This window comes from Stegostoma tigrinum, chromosome 6 (assembly GCF_030684315.1).
Source record: "Stegostoma tigrinum isolate sSteTig4 chromosome 6, sSteTig4.hap1, whole genome shotgun sequence".
Classification (NCBI taxonomy): Eukaryota; Metazoa; Chordata; class Chondrichthyes; order Orectolobiformes; family Stegostomatidae; genus Stegostoma; species Stegostoma tigrinum.
In genome coordinates this window covers 56,360,996-56,378,853 of record NC_081359.1, presented here as the reverse complement: position 1 = coordinate 56,378,853, position 17,858 = coordinate 56,360,996, and positions in this window count along the sequence as shown.

Here is a 17,858-nt window from a genome sequence, read left to right as displayed (position 1 = left end):
GGAGGTGGTGGGGCTCGTGGGGAACATGGACCGGACAAGGCAGTCCCGGAGAGATTGGCCCCTCTGGAAAGCAGACAAGCGTGGGGAGGGAAAAATGTCTTTGGTAGTGGGGTCGGAATGGAGATGGATGAAGTGTCAGAGGGTGATGTGTTGGATCTGGCGGTTCGTGCGATGGTATGTGAGGACAAGGAGGATTCTGTTTTGGTTGTTATTGCGGGAGGGGGTGTGAGGGTTGAGCTGCAGGAAATGTGAGAGACACGGTCAAGGACGTTTTTGATCTCTGTGGAGGGGGAGTAGCGATCCTTGGGAAATGAGGACATATGGGATGCCCGGGAATAGAATGCCTCATCTCAGGAGCAGATGCAGCGGAGGCGAAGGAATTGGGAATAGGGGATGGTATTTTTGCAGGAAGTTGGGTGAGAGGAGGTGTATCCTTGATAGCTGTGGGAGTCGGTAGGCTTGAAATGGATATCAGTTTCTAGGTGGTTGCCAGAGATGGAGACAGAGAGGCCTAGGAAGGAGAGAGAGGTATCAGAGATGGTCCAAGTGAACTTAAGGTTGGGGTGGAAGGTGTTAGTGAAGTGGATGAACTGTTCAAGTTCCTGGTCGGAGTACGAGGTGGTGCTGATACAGTCATCGATGTAACGGAGGAAGAGGTGGGGGATAGGGCCAGTGTAGCTTCAGAGGAGGGATTGTTCCACGTATCCTACAAAGAGGCAGGCATAGCTTGGGCCCATATGGGCACCCATGGCTACCCCCTTTGTCTGTAGGAAGTGGGAGGAATTGAAAGAGAAGTTGTTAAGGGCGAGGATGAGCTCGGCTAGGCGGATGAGGGTGTCAGCGAAGGTGGACTGATTGGGCCTGCGGGAAAGGATGAAACGGAGGGCCTTTAGACCATCTGCATGGGGAATGCAGTTGTATAGGGACTGGACGTCCATGGTGAAGATGAGGTATTGGGGACCGGTGAATTGGAAGTTTTGGAGGAGGTGGAGGGCATGAGTGGTGTCCCAGACGTAGGTGGGGAGTTCCTGGACCCAGGGGGAGAAAATGGAATCAAGATAATTGGAGATGAATTCGGTGGGGCAGGAGCAGGCAGAGACAATGTGTCAACCAAGGCAATCAAGATTAAGGATTTTGGGATGGAGATAAAAATGGGCAGTGTGGGGTTGAGGAACACTGAGGTTGGAGTCTGTGGGTAGGAGGTCACCTGAAGTGATGAGGTTGTGGATGGTTTGGGAGATGATGTTTTGGTGGTCGGGGATGGTTCAAGATCAAGGGAGCGGTAGGAGGAGGTGTCAGATAGCTGGCGTCAGGCCTCAGCAATGTACAGGTCAGTGTGCCATACTACAACTGCACCTCTCTTGTCTGCACGTTTTATTGTGATGTCGGGATTGGAGTGGAGGGCTGCACGTTCTGCAGGGAAGTGGTTGGAGTGGGTGAGAGGGGTGGAGAGGTTGAGACGATTGATGTTTCGATGGCAGTTGGCGATGAAGAGGTTGAGGGTGGGTAGGAGGCCATGGAGTGGTGTCCAGGAGGAGGGGTGTGTTGGAGGTGGGAGAAGGGGTCAGTAGAGGGAGGGCTCGGCTCACAATTAAAGAAGTAAGCACGGAGGTGAGGCGGCGGAAAAACTGTTCAATGTCCAAACATGAGCGGTATTCCAAGATAATAAAATGTGAGGCTGGATGAACACAGCAGGCCAAGCAGCATCTCAGGAGCACAAAAGCTGACGTTTCGGGCCTAGACCCTTCATCGTTGATGTTAGGGTGCAGGGGGATAAAGGTGATCCATTTACTGACGATTGACCATTTATCCTCAGTAAGGGGACATCTGAGGGGACGATGAAGACCTGGCAGGGCTGGGTGTTACTGTCTCCCCTGAAGCTGCTGGCTGTGGAGACTGTGGGTGGAGCAATGTTGACATTGGCGGTGTGTGGAGTGGAGTAGGCAGTGGGCGGGCCAGAATTAGCGTGTGTTTGATTCAGGGGCAACGTAATTTGTTAGTTATTTTTCTAAGATCACCCACTTTTTCAAAGTTACTTCATGATTCATTCTAAATATTTGATATATCACTGTTCAAATTTGAGCAAGTTCAATATTTTGTTTATTCCCTTAAAGTTACTAACCATTTTTGGATGCGTTGAAACCATTGAGACTGTGCATGTGCTTTATCATTTCCTAGAGTCCCTTTAAATTTTCAAGCAACTACCAATTTAAATATTTTTGAATTTCAGGTCATGTGAGTCTTAGCACAGTTTTTGTCATGATATGCATCAGTAGGCTCAATGGTTTCAAGATTCCTGTCAGTGGCTATAATTGATATTTCCACAGTACTTCCCGAACACTGAAATATGTCACCGAAAAATGGCTTCATGGGTTGAGGGTGCTTCATCCATCGCTGTGTTACGACATTGAAATTCTGCAAACGGGTTCAGCCTTCAGTGTCTCCAGTTTCTAAACTGAAAACAACAATCTCCATCCATTCCACATCTGGCAGAATGGGTCAATTAGTATTAACCTATTACAGATGCAGAAAGGTGGGTGGGGCGTAAAACTCCTGCACGTAATTAGGCCATCCGTCTCTCCGCTCCTTGGAGGCAGGGAAAGCTCGCCCTTTTGTTAAATTTGCCTTTCCCAAACTCTTCGCATGCAAGGACTCAACATTCCAATGTCCCAATCACTTGGATATTAACAGTGAGTCAATCTTATTATCTGGAATTAAAGATTCACTCTTGTCAAAACAGAATTTGGAAGTTCATTCTGATTAGTAATTGAAGTTTACTCAAGTTGAAACACAACATGGAGCCAATTCCAAAAGGTAAATTCTAAACAAGATTTACAAACCAAATTTTTGAATCAACATTTTGCAGATTTTTGCTTGACACAACCACTGATGGTTTCTCAAAAGGACATTACCGTAACGATTTATGTTCCATACTAATACAGCAAACACAGTACTTTTAAATCACAAGGCATTCCCAAAACGTTAACTAAAACTTCAAATTATCCCCAGGTCACAAGCTCTAGGGAACAAAAGGACACAAATTGTACACGGCGACATTTAACAACCAGCAAACAAAGGTGCATTCAAAGAGTTAGCACTTCTACAAGGTTCAGTGCACTTGCACAGCACAGAAACCTGGCCTCTAGTTAACTTTTTCTGATTATAAATATCCCCCATCCTTTTGGGGGTCCTAATTGTGCTAATATGTTAGCTACAGATCCAAATCTAGAGTCTGCTGCATTTCACCCTGGAATACCAAATGTCTCCAGAGTATCAGGTTGCTTTTCTCTTCTCTCACATATTTTACCAAACTCCATTCCTCATCACCAAAAATGTCTCGGATCACAGCATGTATCCAAATGGCTCTTTTCAGATTCGGTTAGATACATTTGAGAAAAGATTCAACAATAGCAGTTTGCTGAAATACAAACCTTTATTGAGTAATAATAAGCGAGGAAAAAAAAAGGAACATTTATTAAGAAAATAAAAAGAACCAAAAAGAGAGGAAAGAAACAATATGTCTCACACCCTTCTGCCCTTCGGAGGCCCCTCAATTGCCAGGTGGTCTAGAGGCTGAAGTGGTCACTGGCACCGTTCATGATCCCAGTCTGAGATGAAGTCCTGCCACTTGGAACGAAGCTCTCTCTTATACAATGCAACAGACAGCCAGCACAAAGAAAGCAGATGCAGAAAATAAAACACAGCTACAGAAAAACAAGTTGCAGTGATGCCTTTGGCCCATAAAGAAATGTTAAAAAGACTCATCCAAGGTCGTACAGCTTGTCAAGTATCATCAACAATTTCAGCCATTCAGCCCATCCTATACTATCTATCTTCTCATGCAGCTGTCAAATTTCATCAATAATATTTATCCCTTCAGCCCATCCTATATACTGCGTTCCAGTCTACAAGTATTCTACCCAAACTCACTTCATTAGGCATGCCTACCTAATTGAAAGCCCCACTCCACCTCCCAATTTGGATACTGTTCAACTTCTAATGAAGAGTATCATAAAATTTAGATCGCAGTCTTCTTTTCGAGGACTCTGAAGTAACTCCACCGAGGCTGGTTTCCTGTCACCAAGTCACCCTTCATTTACACATAGAGAGTCCTTGACACTGATACAGCTCCGTCAGAGCCAGCTCTGAGTGAGCAGGATGTCTGACACTCCTTTTTTCCTGTGCGTGTGCAGGTGTGAGACACAGTAAAAACACCAGGCATACAAGTAACTTTATTAAGATACCACAATCAGGAAAAACACCCATGTGACAAAAGCATCAGTATCAAGCAAAACCCTGTAGGGGCAATGCCTACGTAAAAGATAAAGTGAGGTGGAGGGTCGGGATCAAATCATAAAAGAGTTTGTGGGGGAAACAAAGCACTCCACACCCTGTGGTGCCCGCTTCTCCCAAAAGGCATCAAGAGCGTCAGTGCCCACCATGTGCTCCTTCTCCAGGGACAATCGGGTGCGCGGAAGTAGCCACAGAAAAGGGTAAGGCAGTCAGCCATAATGATACGCTCCATGGCCCCCTGCCGGGGCCTATTAATGGCCAGCTTGACCAGGCCCAGGAGCAGACCCACGAGGAGATCCTCTGATTGGCTCGTCTCCCTCCATACCTGGTGCTCAAAGACCAGGAGCATGGAGTTGAAGTGCAACCAAAAAAAAGGGAGGTCTTTGAGGTAACTGAAAATGGAGTGCAAGTGCCCACACCCAATATATGCATGGCCCATTGACTCTATAGTGCCACAAAACCAGATGGTTGGGCTGGGAGTCCATGAAGTGCCATAGTCTGCATTACATGGAGCCGCTGTGCGCAACACCCTCCACCACAGATCTCCAAGGGAAGGAGGGAGGACTCCCACATCGAGGGCAAACACTTCTTTCCTAATCTGTCAGCCAGGGCTCCCTGATTGGATCAGGTTAACAGCCGCAATCGGGGAATTCATATTCTATGAGGTCTACCGAGCTGACCTCATTACAATCATAACAGAGTCCAAATGGCTTTTGGCAGAAATTTGCATACTTGAATGTCAAAGCTGAGACCTATGCAATATTGTATTGGAGACAGAGAAAGTAAGAGCAGGAATAGGTGATTTGGCCCTTTGAGCTGCATTGCCCTTTGATGAGATCATCAAACGCATTATCCTGTTCCCATTTTCTCCCTATGCCCTTTGATCCCATTAGCCCGAAGAACTAGATCTAACTCTTTCTTGAAAACATTCAATGTTTTGGCCTCAGTCACTTTCAAAAGCAGAGAAACCCAAATGCTCATTACTGTCTGCATGAAAAAATTCTTTGTCTCACTTCTAAATGGCCAACCCCGTATTCTTAAACAGTACTCCTTGATTCTGTACTTCCTGTTTATATTCTTTCTGCCTTCCTCCTAGTCCTGTTAGGATTTTACAGGATTAACAGATGTCACTGTTTATCTCACTTCTCATTACTATAGACAAAGGTTTCAGTAATGGTAATTGACAGTTAGCAGCCAGGCTGTTTTATGAAAACAAAATAAACCAACAAAGTTGACTCTGATTGTTTGGGGCTTTGCTCTGAGAAATGAACCAGTTACTTGCTGTAACCTCTGTTGCTGATTTGAAACAGATACAACATGCCTGTTTTGAAATTTAACAAAGTCTTGCTGTTAATTGTCACTCAGCATTAATGGATACAATCTTCGCAGCATTGCTTCTAACAATTAGAATTGACTTGTCAACCAATCAGCACTCTCCTTTCATGCAACGTAAATTTGTTTCCCCTTGAATTTGTATCCTTGTGAAAAGTCGATGAGTACACGATGAAAATCTTCAACAATCACTCATAATTTCATAATCACTCAAGTTTTGTACTATTAACTGACTATTTATGCAAATGTATACAGTTTTTGTGGGCCATGGCTGGTTACTATGCTAACAAAATGTGAGGCTGGATGAACACAGCAGGCCCAGCAGCATCTCAGGAGCACAAAAGCTGACGTTTCGGGCCCTAGGGTCTAAGCCCGAAACGTCAGCTTTTGTGCTCCTGAGATGCTGCTGGGCCTGCTGTGTTCATCCAGCCTCACATTTTATTATCTTGGATTCTCCAGCATCTGCAGTTCCCATTATCACTGGTTACTATGATTACAGCTTTTGATTCTTTTAATTCAGCCCATTCAGGTACACTTTGACACACTATCTGGGGCAATTGGGACTTGAACCCGAAGCTTCTAGCCTCAGCCTTAGTTTTAATGTAGTCCTAAAGCTGTGTGTCTTGGAAATGATTACTTGGACTTACATGATTATACCTTGTGTGAACATCTTACATGATATGGCTTTTATAACCTTCAAGTGTGAAAGAAAATTTGAAATTCAAATCAGGCCACATTGGTGAACAGAAGGTACCAGTTTGTGTGTAAGTGGGAGTAGGATGAGAGAAGGTTTGCCCCAAGCAATATCACTCAATTGGAAACTGTGAACCTTAGTAGAGGTGTTCACCACAGAGTGAAATTTAATTAGAAACGAACCTTGCCAGATTCATCTTGTACCAGCTAAGCACAGATATGATATGACATAAGTTCTTCCTCTCTGGACAAAATCTTTTATAGATTAGAACAGATTGTGATACTTCAGGTTGTAACAGTTCAGGACATAACCACATACAATAAAATCAGAATCTGGCAATAAAGAAAAGCTGCAATCATGGCTTAGTGTATCTGCATTTAATAATGAACTGCTATGGAATCACTATTGTTCAAAAACAGATAAGGTGTGCCCTCTAGGCCTACAACATTTTTAAAATTTTGCTCCTGCCCATTGTTTTTCTGAAGATGATAGTGTCACCTCAAATGCTGATGCACATAAGGACAAGAAAACAACCATTTAAGTCTGTTACTTGAATTGAACTACATGATTTGTTATCACTTGTATTTAACAAATAAATAAAGTGAGAAGTGGGAATGTTGGCAATTTGAATTGCAGATGATATTAAGATATAACTATAATATAACTAAAAAATATAACTAAAAAATAAAAAGTCCATCACTTATCACATTGAAAGAACAACTGAGCTTTTCATGTTACAAGTCATCATTTACACAGCATAAGGTATGATGAGAAATAAAAGATTTTGCAATACATTATAAAAGTTGTCGATCTTTTGGAAACACATGATGAAAGCAACGCCAGAATAAATGGTGCCTACACAGAACACTTGGGAAGGTTCGAGTAATGTTATATTGAGAGAATGCAAACTTCATAAGGATCATAGAGAACAATGGTACTAGAAGGCAATTAAATTATTGAGAGGTAATCCCTCTGAATTCATCTGTTCCTATTTTCCCAGTAATATTGGCATCAGAGCAAAACTAGATTAGCAAATTCCTTACTATGAGTTAGCAAAATGAGTGTGCAAACCAATATTAATAGATTTAATTTCAAATTTAAGTAAATATTAACATTTGGGAAAATCATCTTAAATACATTTGAAAGCAAGAACATGTTAGCCCAAGTTAAATGGTGCAACTCCCAATTTAGAGTCAAAGACATTCAAGAATCACATCCACCTGAAATAATGGCTGGCAATTAGCCACTGACATTCCACTAATGTACTTCAGCAATAAGCTACATATATCAGGGCTTCTGACTCTCTATTAATTAAACTTGGCTTCATAAGGGTGCCTCCTGCTCAGAGCAGGCACTTAGGTGAAATCATTACAGACTCCAAAAATGTATAATAAGTTGTGGAATATCAGCAATATAAACAGGAGCTGCTAGAGAAACTCAGCAGGTCTGGCAGCAACTGAGAGTGAAACAAAGAACAATTCCCTTCTTGAAGAGAGGAGTTACACTCGCTACTTTCCAATCTGATATAGACTTTTCAGAGTCTAACAAATTTTGGAAAATTAACACTAAGGCAGCTTCTACTTCATTAATCACCTCCTTTAAGACTTGAGGATGATATCTATTGGGATTTGTGACCTTTCTAGCCTGTGGCTCCATCATTTGCGCAATACCACATAATTCATGACTGCAATTTCAATAAGTTCCTCTCTCCCTTCCACTTCCTGATTTATAGCTATTACTGGAATGTCCTTGTGTCCTGCACAGTGAAAACAGAAGCAAAATATTTAATAAAAAACTAAAAGAACTGAAGATGTTGGAAATCATAAACAAAAGCTGAAATTGCAAGAAAATCTCAGCAGGTCTGGCAACATCTGTGGAGTGAAGCCAGAGTTAACATTTCAGGTCCAGTGACCCTTCTTGAGAACCAATAGTAGCTAGGAAAAAGTTTTTTTTAATGCAGAAGATAGGGTTTAGGGAGGGGTAAGGACTAAATGGCAGAGGGAGATAGAGCCCAAGGAGAGAGAAGAGCAGTTTGACATACAAAAGAGTGAGTAACGGTTAGCCTAGGACAATGTATAGCTGCAGATGGGATTATACGGGCTGACAATGGTTGTGTCTAGGTTGTGTCTAATCGCATACCGTGTGATTGCAAGGCCTGCTGTGAGGGGGTTGGGATAAAGACATAAGAGAAGGTGCGTCCAGCCCTAAAATTGTTGAAGTCAATATTAATTCTAGAAGGCTCTTGAAATCTCAAGCGGAAAATAAGGTGCCATTCTTCCAGCTTGTGCTAAGGCTGAGGCAGAGATTTAGCCAGGGAACACAGTGGTGTACTGAAGTGGCAGGCACAGGAAGCTCACTGAGATAATGGGAACTGCAGATGCTGGAGAATCCAAGATAATAAAATGTGAGGCTGGATGAACACAGCAGGCCAAGCAGCATCTCAGGAGCACAAAAGCTGACGTTTCGGGCCTAGACCCTTCATCAGAGAGGGGGATGGGGTGAGGGTTCTGGAATAAATAGGGAGAGAGGGGGAGGCGGACCAAAGATGGAGAGAAAAGAAGACAGGTGGAGAGAGTATAGGTGGGGAGGTAGGGAGGGGATAGGTCAGTCCAGGGAAGATGGACAGGTCAAGGAGGTGGGATGAGGTTAGTAGGTAGATGGGGGTGCGGCTTGGGGTGGGAGGAAGGGATGGGTGAGAGGAAGAACAGGTTAGGGAGGCAGAGACAGGTTGGACTGGTTTTGGGATGCAGTGGGTGGAGGGGAAGAGCTGGGCTGGTTGTGTGGTGCGGTGGGGGGAGGGGATGAATTGGGCTGTTTAGGGATGCGGTGGGGGAAGGGGAGATTTTGAAACTGGTGAAGTCCACATTGATAACATTAGGCTGCAGGGTTCCCAGGCAGAATATGAGTTGCTGTTCCTGCAATCTTCAGGTGGCATCATTGTGGCACTGCAGGAGGCCCATGATGGACATGTCATCTAAAGAATGGGAGGGGAGTGGAAATGGTTTGCGACTGGGAGGTGCAGTTGTTTGTTGCGAACTGAGCGGAGGTGTTCTGCAAAGTGGTCCCCAAGCCTCCGCTTGGTTTCCCCAATGTAGAGGAAGCCACACCGGGTACAGTGGATGCAGTATACCACATTGGCAGATGTGCAGGTGAACCTCTGCTTAATGTGGAATGTCATCTTGGGGCCTGGGATAAGGGTGAGGGAGGAGGTGTGGGGACAAGTGTAGCATTTCCTGCGGTTGCAGGGGAAGGTGCCGGGTGTGGTGGGGTTGGAGGGCAGTGTGGAGCGAACAAGGGAGTCACGGAGAGAGTGGTCTCTCCGGAAAGCAGACAGGGGTGGGGATGGAAAAATATCTTGGGTGGTGGGGTCGGATTGTAGATGGCGGAAGTGTCGGAGGGTGATACGTTGTATCCGGAGGTTGGTGGGGTGGTGTGTGAGAACGAGGGGGATCCTCTTAGGGCGGTTGTGGCGGGGGCGGGGTGTGAGGGATGTGTTGCGGGAAATACGGGAGACGCGGTCAAGGACGTTCTCGATCACTGTGGGGGGAAAGTTGCGGTCCTTGAAGAACTTGGACATTGGGATGTGCGGGAGTGGAATGTCTTTTTTTGTGGAAAAATGTAAATGTTATGCAAAGCAGTCGCCCAGTCTACACTTCATTTCCCAATGAAGGGAAAGCACATTGTGAGAAGTGAATGCAATAGATTGGAAAAAGTGCAGATGAAGTACTACTTCACTTAGAAGGTGTGTCTGCATCCTGATGGGTATTTATTGCAGCCTATTTCTAGGAATCATCATCTAACAGCAATTGTAGGTATGCATTGCTGATGTCCAGCTTTGTGAAGGACAGCCCTCCAGCCAGCTTTATGTCTAAGTACTGCATGTTAAATGGTCTCTCAGCATCTCATTAAGGCTTAAATCAACATCATTTGCTTCTGCCAGTCATCGTAACCTAGTCAAAAATCCTGACACTGATTCCCCTAATTCTCAAACTGTCGATTAAAATTAATAACATTTCAGAATTAGACGAAGCTTGGCGTTATAATATTCCCTAAATAAATCCCGTTAACCGTTAAAAGGTTTTAGCATCTGGTGCCTCAGGAAAAAACAGGCCCCCTAATAACTGGAAAAGCTGCGTATTCACAAGCTGTCAGGAGAATTATTCATTGCTTCTCATCTGCCCCGATGCCCAGAAAAAATAATGCATTCTTTCCACAGACTGGGCCCGGTCTTCAGTGGCAGGATTGAACAAGTCAAACTTCCCAAATAATGGCATGATGATGGCAGACATGCTTACCCCAACTCAAAGACGACTGTTGCAAGAGAATTTCTCCACTAACATTTTTTTCTCTCGTCGCAATTGACGTAACTCCACAGAGGTCAGTATCCCATCACCAAGTCGCCCTATATTTACATGTGCATAGTCCTTGACACTGGTCCAATTTCCTCAGAGTCAGCTGTCAGAATGAACAGAACCTCTGACACTCCTTTTTATACCTGTCAGCCAGGGCTCCCTGATCGGATCACAATAACAGCCCCAGTCAGGGAACTCATATTCTATACGATCCACCTGACTGATTACGTTACAATTACTGCACTAGCATTCAAGTTTTGCAGGTAACAGGGAAGGCAAAAGAAATATTGGCCTTTATTTCAGGGAAATAGAGCATGAAAATAGCAAAGTCTTGCTAAGCGTTCTAAGGTACCAGTGAAACTACGCTTAGAACATGGAATACTTTTGGTTCCCTTCTCTAAGATAGAATGTACTGACATTTGAGGCAGTCCAGATGAGATTTGTCAGGCTAATCAGTAGCACGGTAATATTTTCTTATATTATATGTGGAGAGATTGATTAGGTTTGGACTGCACTCATGCCAGTTCAGAAAAATGAGAGTTGACCTTATTAAAATACATAAAATTCTAAGGGAACTTGACAGCTTGATGCCAGGAGGTTATTTCCTCCCATGGAAAATTCTTGGACAGAGATCATAATCCTAGCATAATGGGCTTGTCCATTTTAAGACAATAATGAAGAGGAATTCCTTCTCAGAGAGTAGAGAATTTGTGAATTTCTGTCTTGGATTATACGTTGTATCCAAATGGTTCTTTTCGAATTCAGTTAAAAGTGGTTGAAAGAAGATCAAATGATAGCAATTTGCTTAAATATGAACATTTACTGAGTAATAATAAAAGATAGAAAAGGATGAAAAATAGAAGGCTGAACTACGAACATCTATTAATTAAGTTACAAAAAGACAAAAAAGGAAGGAACAGAAAATAATGAGTCTCATGCCATCCTGAAAAATAGGGGACCCCTCGACCAAAAGCTAGTCTGAAGGTTTAAGATTTTTCCTGGCACTATTTGCGATCCCGGTCCAAGGTGAAGTCCAATGATATGGAATGAACCCCTCTCTCTTATACAGTGTAAGAAACAGCTAGTACAGAAAACAGTACAGAAACACAACTTTGATTATATCGTCTTCAGCACCTACAGGTATGTTCACAGGACTCATTCAAGGTCATGCAGCTGTTGAATATCATCAACGACTTTTGCCCTTCGTCCCATGCTGTACAACTTCTTTCCCACAGTGGGCTGTCAAGATTGAGATAAACAGATTTTTAATCAATAAGAGAATCAAGTTTGTGAGAAATGCAGGAAAGTGGAGTTGAGAGCCAAGAATCTACCATAATCTCATTGAATAGTGAAGCAGACACAAATAAACCATTATTTCTAATACCAAATTACCATCATTATTTATAATACCAAAATATTCCACTAAAAATACACTTAACACCCACATTGACCTTTTCAGAATGGTGTCAGCTGGACTGTAAGATAGCTGACAATTTGAATGTTCCCTTTCCTACTTTGACAATGCTACTTTTAAATTCTTAAAAATAATTTCCATCCTCTAACGGGAACACAAAATCTGATGTATCTCTGATCTTTATAAATTTCATTAATGTTAAATTTAGGATTCACTACAACACTATCATAATAGGAATTAAAATACAGCATAAAACCAATTTTAAAATATCTATCCAGATTGACACATTTGAATGGATTTTATAAATTCACTTTTCATGTGCAAGGAGTATGCTTTACAAAGGAACTTAATTTACAATTAAGTTTGTAAGTTGAATGTATAGCTTTAAGTGAGGCAAGCTGCTGATTGCCAGATAAACTGTTCATTGCTTACTGTACAGATTAGCTCTCAAATCATTTTCCAATCGCAATAATACCTATACGTCTTCTGTGCAAAACCTATTATAGTTCAATTTTTCTACTGCATGATACGATTTTTCTGGTTGATCTGTTCTAAACCACTGCATAAGTGAGAAAATGCTAACACAAATGGACCTTGTCAGCTTCAATCATAATGTGGACACTATTGCATTTTAAGCTCCTGCTGTCAAATATTTCCTTCAGTTTATACAGAGAAAGTGAGCTTCACTGGTTCGGCCAACAGTTATTGCTAATTTTCCTTGAGAAGGTGATAGTCTTGACAACAACATTATAGCCCACCTAAGGGCAATGTAAAGAGTCAGCCACATTGCTATGGGTCATACATCAGCTAGACCCCTTGAAGACGGCAGATCTCCTTCCTGACGGAGCATTTGAGAACGTTTGAATTTTACAAAAATGTATTAATTTCATGGTCAACATTCTTGATAGTTGTACAGTAACAAACAATATGCTGCATGTCCCAGTACACAGTGTCACATATTTATATGTATCATTACTATCAAGCACATTATTTCATCAAGTCAATTTAAATATTTCCATAAATGTCTTGAGATACATATCTCACATTTCACATATAAATTCTATATCGCAATTTTAAAAAAATGAAATCAGTTGTTAGTCTTTAAACAAAATAATGTTAGAACAGTGGACAGCCTCAGTTGATCTTCAGATGTACATGAAACAGTTCTGAAGTATCACTGAACTCAAAATGTTAGCTCTGCTTTCTCTCCACAGATACTGCCAGACTCCGGCAACTTCTGTATTTGTTTTGGAACCTTCAGCGCCCACAGTTCTTTGTTTTAGTTTTTTATTCTTTTTATTCATTTTAGAAATGCACCAGCTTTTATTGTTAATTCCTGTTTCTTCTTGAAAAGTTGGTGATGAGCTGCCTTCTTGAACAGCTGTAGTCTATTAAGTGTAGGTAGACCGAAAATGCTGTTAGGGAAGGAGTTCTAGGATGTTGACCCAACAACACTGAAGGAAAGGCAATATATTTTCAAGTCAGGATAGTGAGTGGCTTAGAGGGGAACTTGCAAGTCATGATGTTCCCATGTATCTGGTAGATGCAAGCGGTTGTTCATTTGGAAGTTACTGTATAAGGAGCAGTACACACTGCTGCCACTGTGTGTGAGCAGATGAGGAAGCAAATGTTTGTGGATAAGGAAACAACCATATGGACTAATTTGTCCTAGGTAGTATCAAGTTTCTTGACTGTTGTAGGAGTTTTGCACGAGCAGGCAAATATTCCATCACATTCCTGACTTGTGCCTCATGGGTGGTGGACAGGATTTAGGGAGTCAGGAGACAAGTTATGTACTGCAGATTCTGAGCCTCTGGCCTGGGGTTATAGCCACATCATTTATATGGTGAGTCTAGTTCAGTTCTTGGTAAGTGGTAACCCCCAGAATGTGAGGAATTCAATGATGGTGATGACTTTGAATGTTAAGGGACAATGAAAAGATCCTCCTTTGTAAAGTTGATTGATGCCTGTTATTTGTTACTTGCCATTTGTCAATCTAGAACTGGATATTGTCCTAACCTTGTTGCATTTGGACATGCACTGCTTTAGTGCCTGAGCAATTGTCAATGGTGCTGCATGATATGAATATCTCTACTTCTGACCTTATTATGGAGGGAAGGTCACAGATGAAGCCCCTGAAGAATAGTGATATGTTGATAAGTGTCCATATTACAGAGGAGGAGATATCTGACATCTTAATGCACATAAAGGTGGATAAGCCTCTGGGACCTGATCAGGTGTATCCCAGAACTTTATGGGAAGCTAAGGAAGTGATTGCTGGGACCCTTGCTGAGGTATTTGTGTCATTGATAGCCACAGGTATGGTGCCAGAGACTGGAAGGTGGCTAAAGCGCTCCCATTGTTTAAGAAAGGTGTAACTTTTGATCCCCTTATTAATTGAGAATTTATCTACCTCGGTCTTAAATAAAATCAATGACTTGGCTTCCACAGCCTTCTGCAGCAATGAGTTGCACAGATTCATCATCCTGACAAACCGACAATTCCCCCTTGGGTTACTACTCCCAAACTGGTCTAAATTCTACTGCAATGCTGTCTAAATAAAAACGAGTCGCACTAATATAAACCCAATTAATAAGAAACAATAAATTATAACTTAATCTCTCTAAGTTCACACAGACTGTTTTCTGGAATATTTTGTCATCGCCACTCTTTTCACAACCACCTTTCTTCCATTAATTCAGCTGTCAGGGATATTTTTATCTCTATAATTTCCTCAGTAAGGACTTTGAGCTAAAATACTGTGGTACCTTTGATTAATTACATGGGCTTTCTCTGAGAGCTGTATAGCTGCATAGTGCTAACTCTGGCAGGTGGCAGTTGTCCCTCTCTTTTAAATGGCAGTTGGCTCTCTCCGATTTTGCAAACACTTTCGTCTTATATACCCGTAATAACATGATAATGGTTTCAGGTTGTCAACACCATCAGATTTAAATTCAATTGGCTTTGGCTTGCTGAGTTTGGTTTTAAATTAATTGGTCAAATTCAAACTCGTCACAACATCAAAACCAGACTGCTGTTTTTCCTGCCACCTGTAAGGCTTTATTGATACACTTGTTTCACTTTTTGAGGCTGACTGTATTAGCAATTCCAGCTGCTGCTCACAGACATATGTTAGAGACAAAACACAAATATTTTAAAGGAACTACACATTTTAGCTTCCTACCTTCCACTTCATAATTACTTTACCCAACTTCGTAACACTATGAATCAGTCCAATACTTAGAAAATGTAATATTGAAGAAGATCAACACCATCCAACGCAAAGCAGCCTTCTTGTTTTGAACCCTATCCACTGCCATCACACCTACTCCCTCCACCATTAGACCACCGTAGCAGCAGTGTGTACCATCTACAAGGTGCACTGGAGCGCTCTTTTGACAGCATCTTCCAAAATTGTGTCCTCTATCAGCAAGGAGCACAAGGGCAACAGATGCATGGAAGCACTACTGCCTATAAATTCCCCATCAAACCACATACTATCGTCATTTGGAACTCTATTGCCAGACCCTAATTATCACTGGGTCAAAATCTTGAGACTCCTTCTTATTGACAGCATATCTTCATGATATGGACTGCAGCAGTTCAAATATGTAGCTTACCAGCTCTTACTCCCAGGTGATTAGGCACAGGCAATAAATACAGGCGTAGGCAGCCTCAAAGCTTTCTGTCTACAATTAAAAAAGAGGAGGATGTGTCAAAGCATTACTCAGGCAGATTTAATAGGCCTTATAAGTGTGAGAAATGTGGCTTGCATGTTGCTTCAATTAGATAAGATGTGCAATTTGGATTTATCGACTGCAGGAAGAGATACAGAGAATTGCATATTTGCTGCATGTCAAGTATTACATCTGTCTGCGATAGTTTATTACTTATAGTACATTTATTTGCACTGAATACTGAGTATTGTAAAACGATTTTCAATAAGGTCCAGACAATGTCCAGGTCACACAAAAGTTTTGGGGTTCTTTGCTCATTTTCATTCAAAGGTGATGTGTATCTGTCAGTTTTGCACAGCTATGTGAAATGTCAGCATTTTTTCTTGCTGAACCTTATGGCACAGAAGGAGCCAAGGAGGAAACTGGATTTGTGCATGGAGGCCCAGACCAACAATGGTTAATGTGTGTGTCAGCAGTGTGCAATATCATGGGCTGATACAGGGAGTTTGGAGGATGAGACGATAGATCCAGGGAAAGACATGGCTATGTTTGGGGGCATAAAGGAGTAAAGTTGGAAGGCCCTCTTGTCCTGGTTCTGTTGAGGATGGTGTAAGGGACTGTCAAACTTCTAAAATGAGTGGCCCAAAGGGAGCTAGTTGTACTTTCTATCAGTACTTTCATGAGTCTATCTCAGCCAGGACTCTTACAGGGCTTTGTTTTAACTTCACCTATAACATTTCAATTACCACTGCTGGAAGTTTTCTCAGACGTTGTCCTTCAGGGAAAATGTCCAATGAAATGAGTACCAGCAGAAACTGCAGGTTGTTTCATGAACCATAAAGTGCTGAGTATAATATTCAACACTAATATCAGCATTCAATAATGCGTGATTGCAAAACAGACAATATTATTTTGTGCACAATAAAGGAAATGTCCCAACCTATGCTATAACCATCCATGTGTGGCAACTATGAAGCATGGAGCACATGGATCTCTGTCCATAGGCCTAACCTAAACTAATAACAATAATGCATACATGAATGAAGTGAAATCAAATTTTAAGAACCATGATTCAAGTGTTGTGCTCTCAACCCTTACGTCAATGGTAATTTCATTCAGCAAGAGAGTTGTGGCCACGATGCAGAATCTGTCTTCCTTTAACTCCTGGGATGTCTGTATCACATTCCCATTGATTACCCATTCCTAATTTCCCAGGGAGCAATTATGGATCAACCACATTGCTGTTGGTCTGGAGTTACATGTAAGCCAGACCAGGTGAGGAAGACAGATTTCTTTCCCAAAAAATATTAATGAACCAGTTTTTTTTAAACAACAATCAACAGTGATTTCCCTATAACTATAAGGCTTGTTCAAAATTCCAAATTATTTTTGTATTGAATTCAAATTTCTCCATTTGAAATGATAGGATCTGAATCCGTGTCCCCAGAATATTAGGCTGGGGTTCTGAATCACTAGACTGGTTTAATTAATGCTATACCATCACCACGTGCAGCTACAACATTGTCAGCTGACAGCAGGCTCCACTAATGAAAAGCTACATTCAAAATTAAATGTGGTTTGAATGTACTTCACTGACACTTTAAATTATAAATACATGGCAAAAAGCAGAAAGAGGGAAGGCAGCAGTGGCACGACTATAGTTGTGCTATGGGGAATGGCAAAATGCGGAAAAGATCCCATCCATAATGCGGGTCACTAACATGACAAGTATTTCTCTATTGCAACTCAAGCCAGAACTTTGGGATGGTCACTTGTGCTCTGGTCTGAATCTGCCAAGTTACACCAGAATGTCTGTTTACCAATCACAGCTCAATAGCTCAAATAAAACAAGGTTAAATTGCAAACTGATTTTGGATTCTTAGCTTCACTCGTCATCTGCCTGAAGGTTACAATCTGTCCCAATCAAATGCATTGAATCAGTTCAGTAATAGAAAATTGGGCATGATTGCATTTAGTACAAACAGCTGGTAATTCAATTATAGCAGACACATTTATGTCATTTAATTTTCTGGCATATAAATTAAAGTTGAAACATTTTCAGTTTGAACAGATCTTATAATCCTGGATTTCAAATC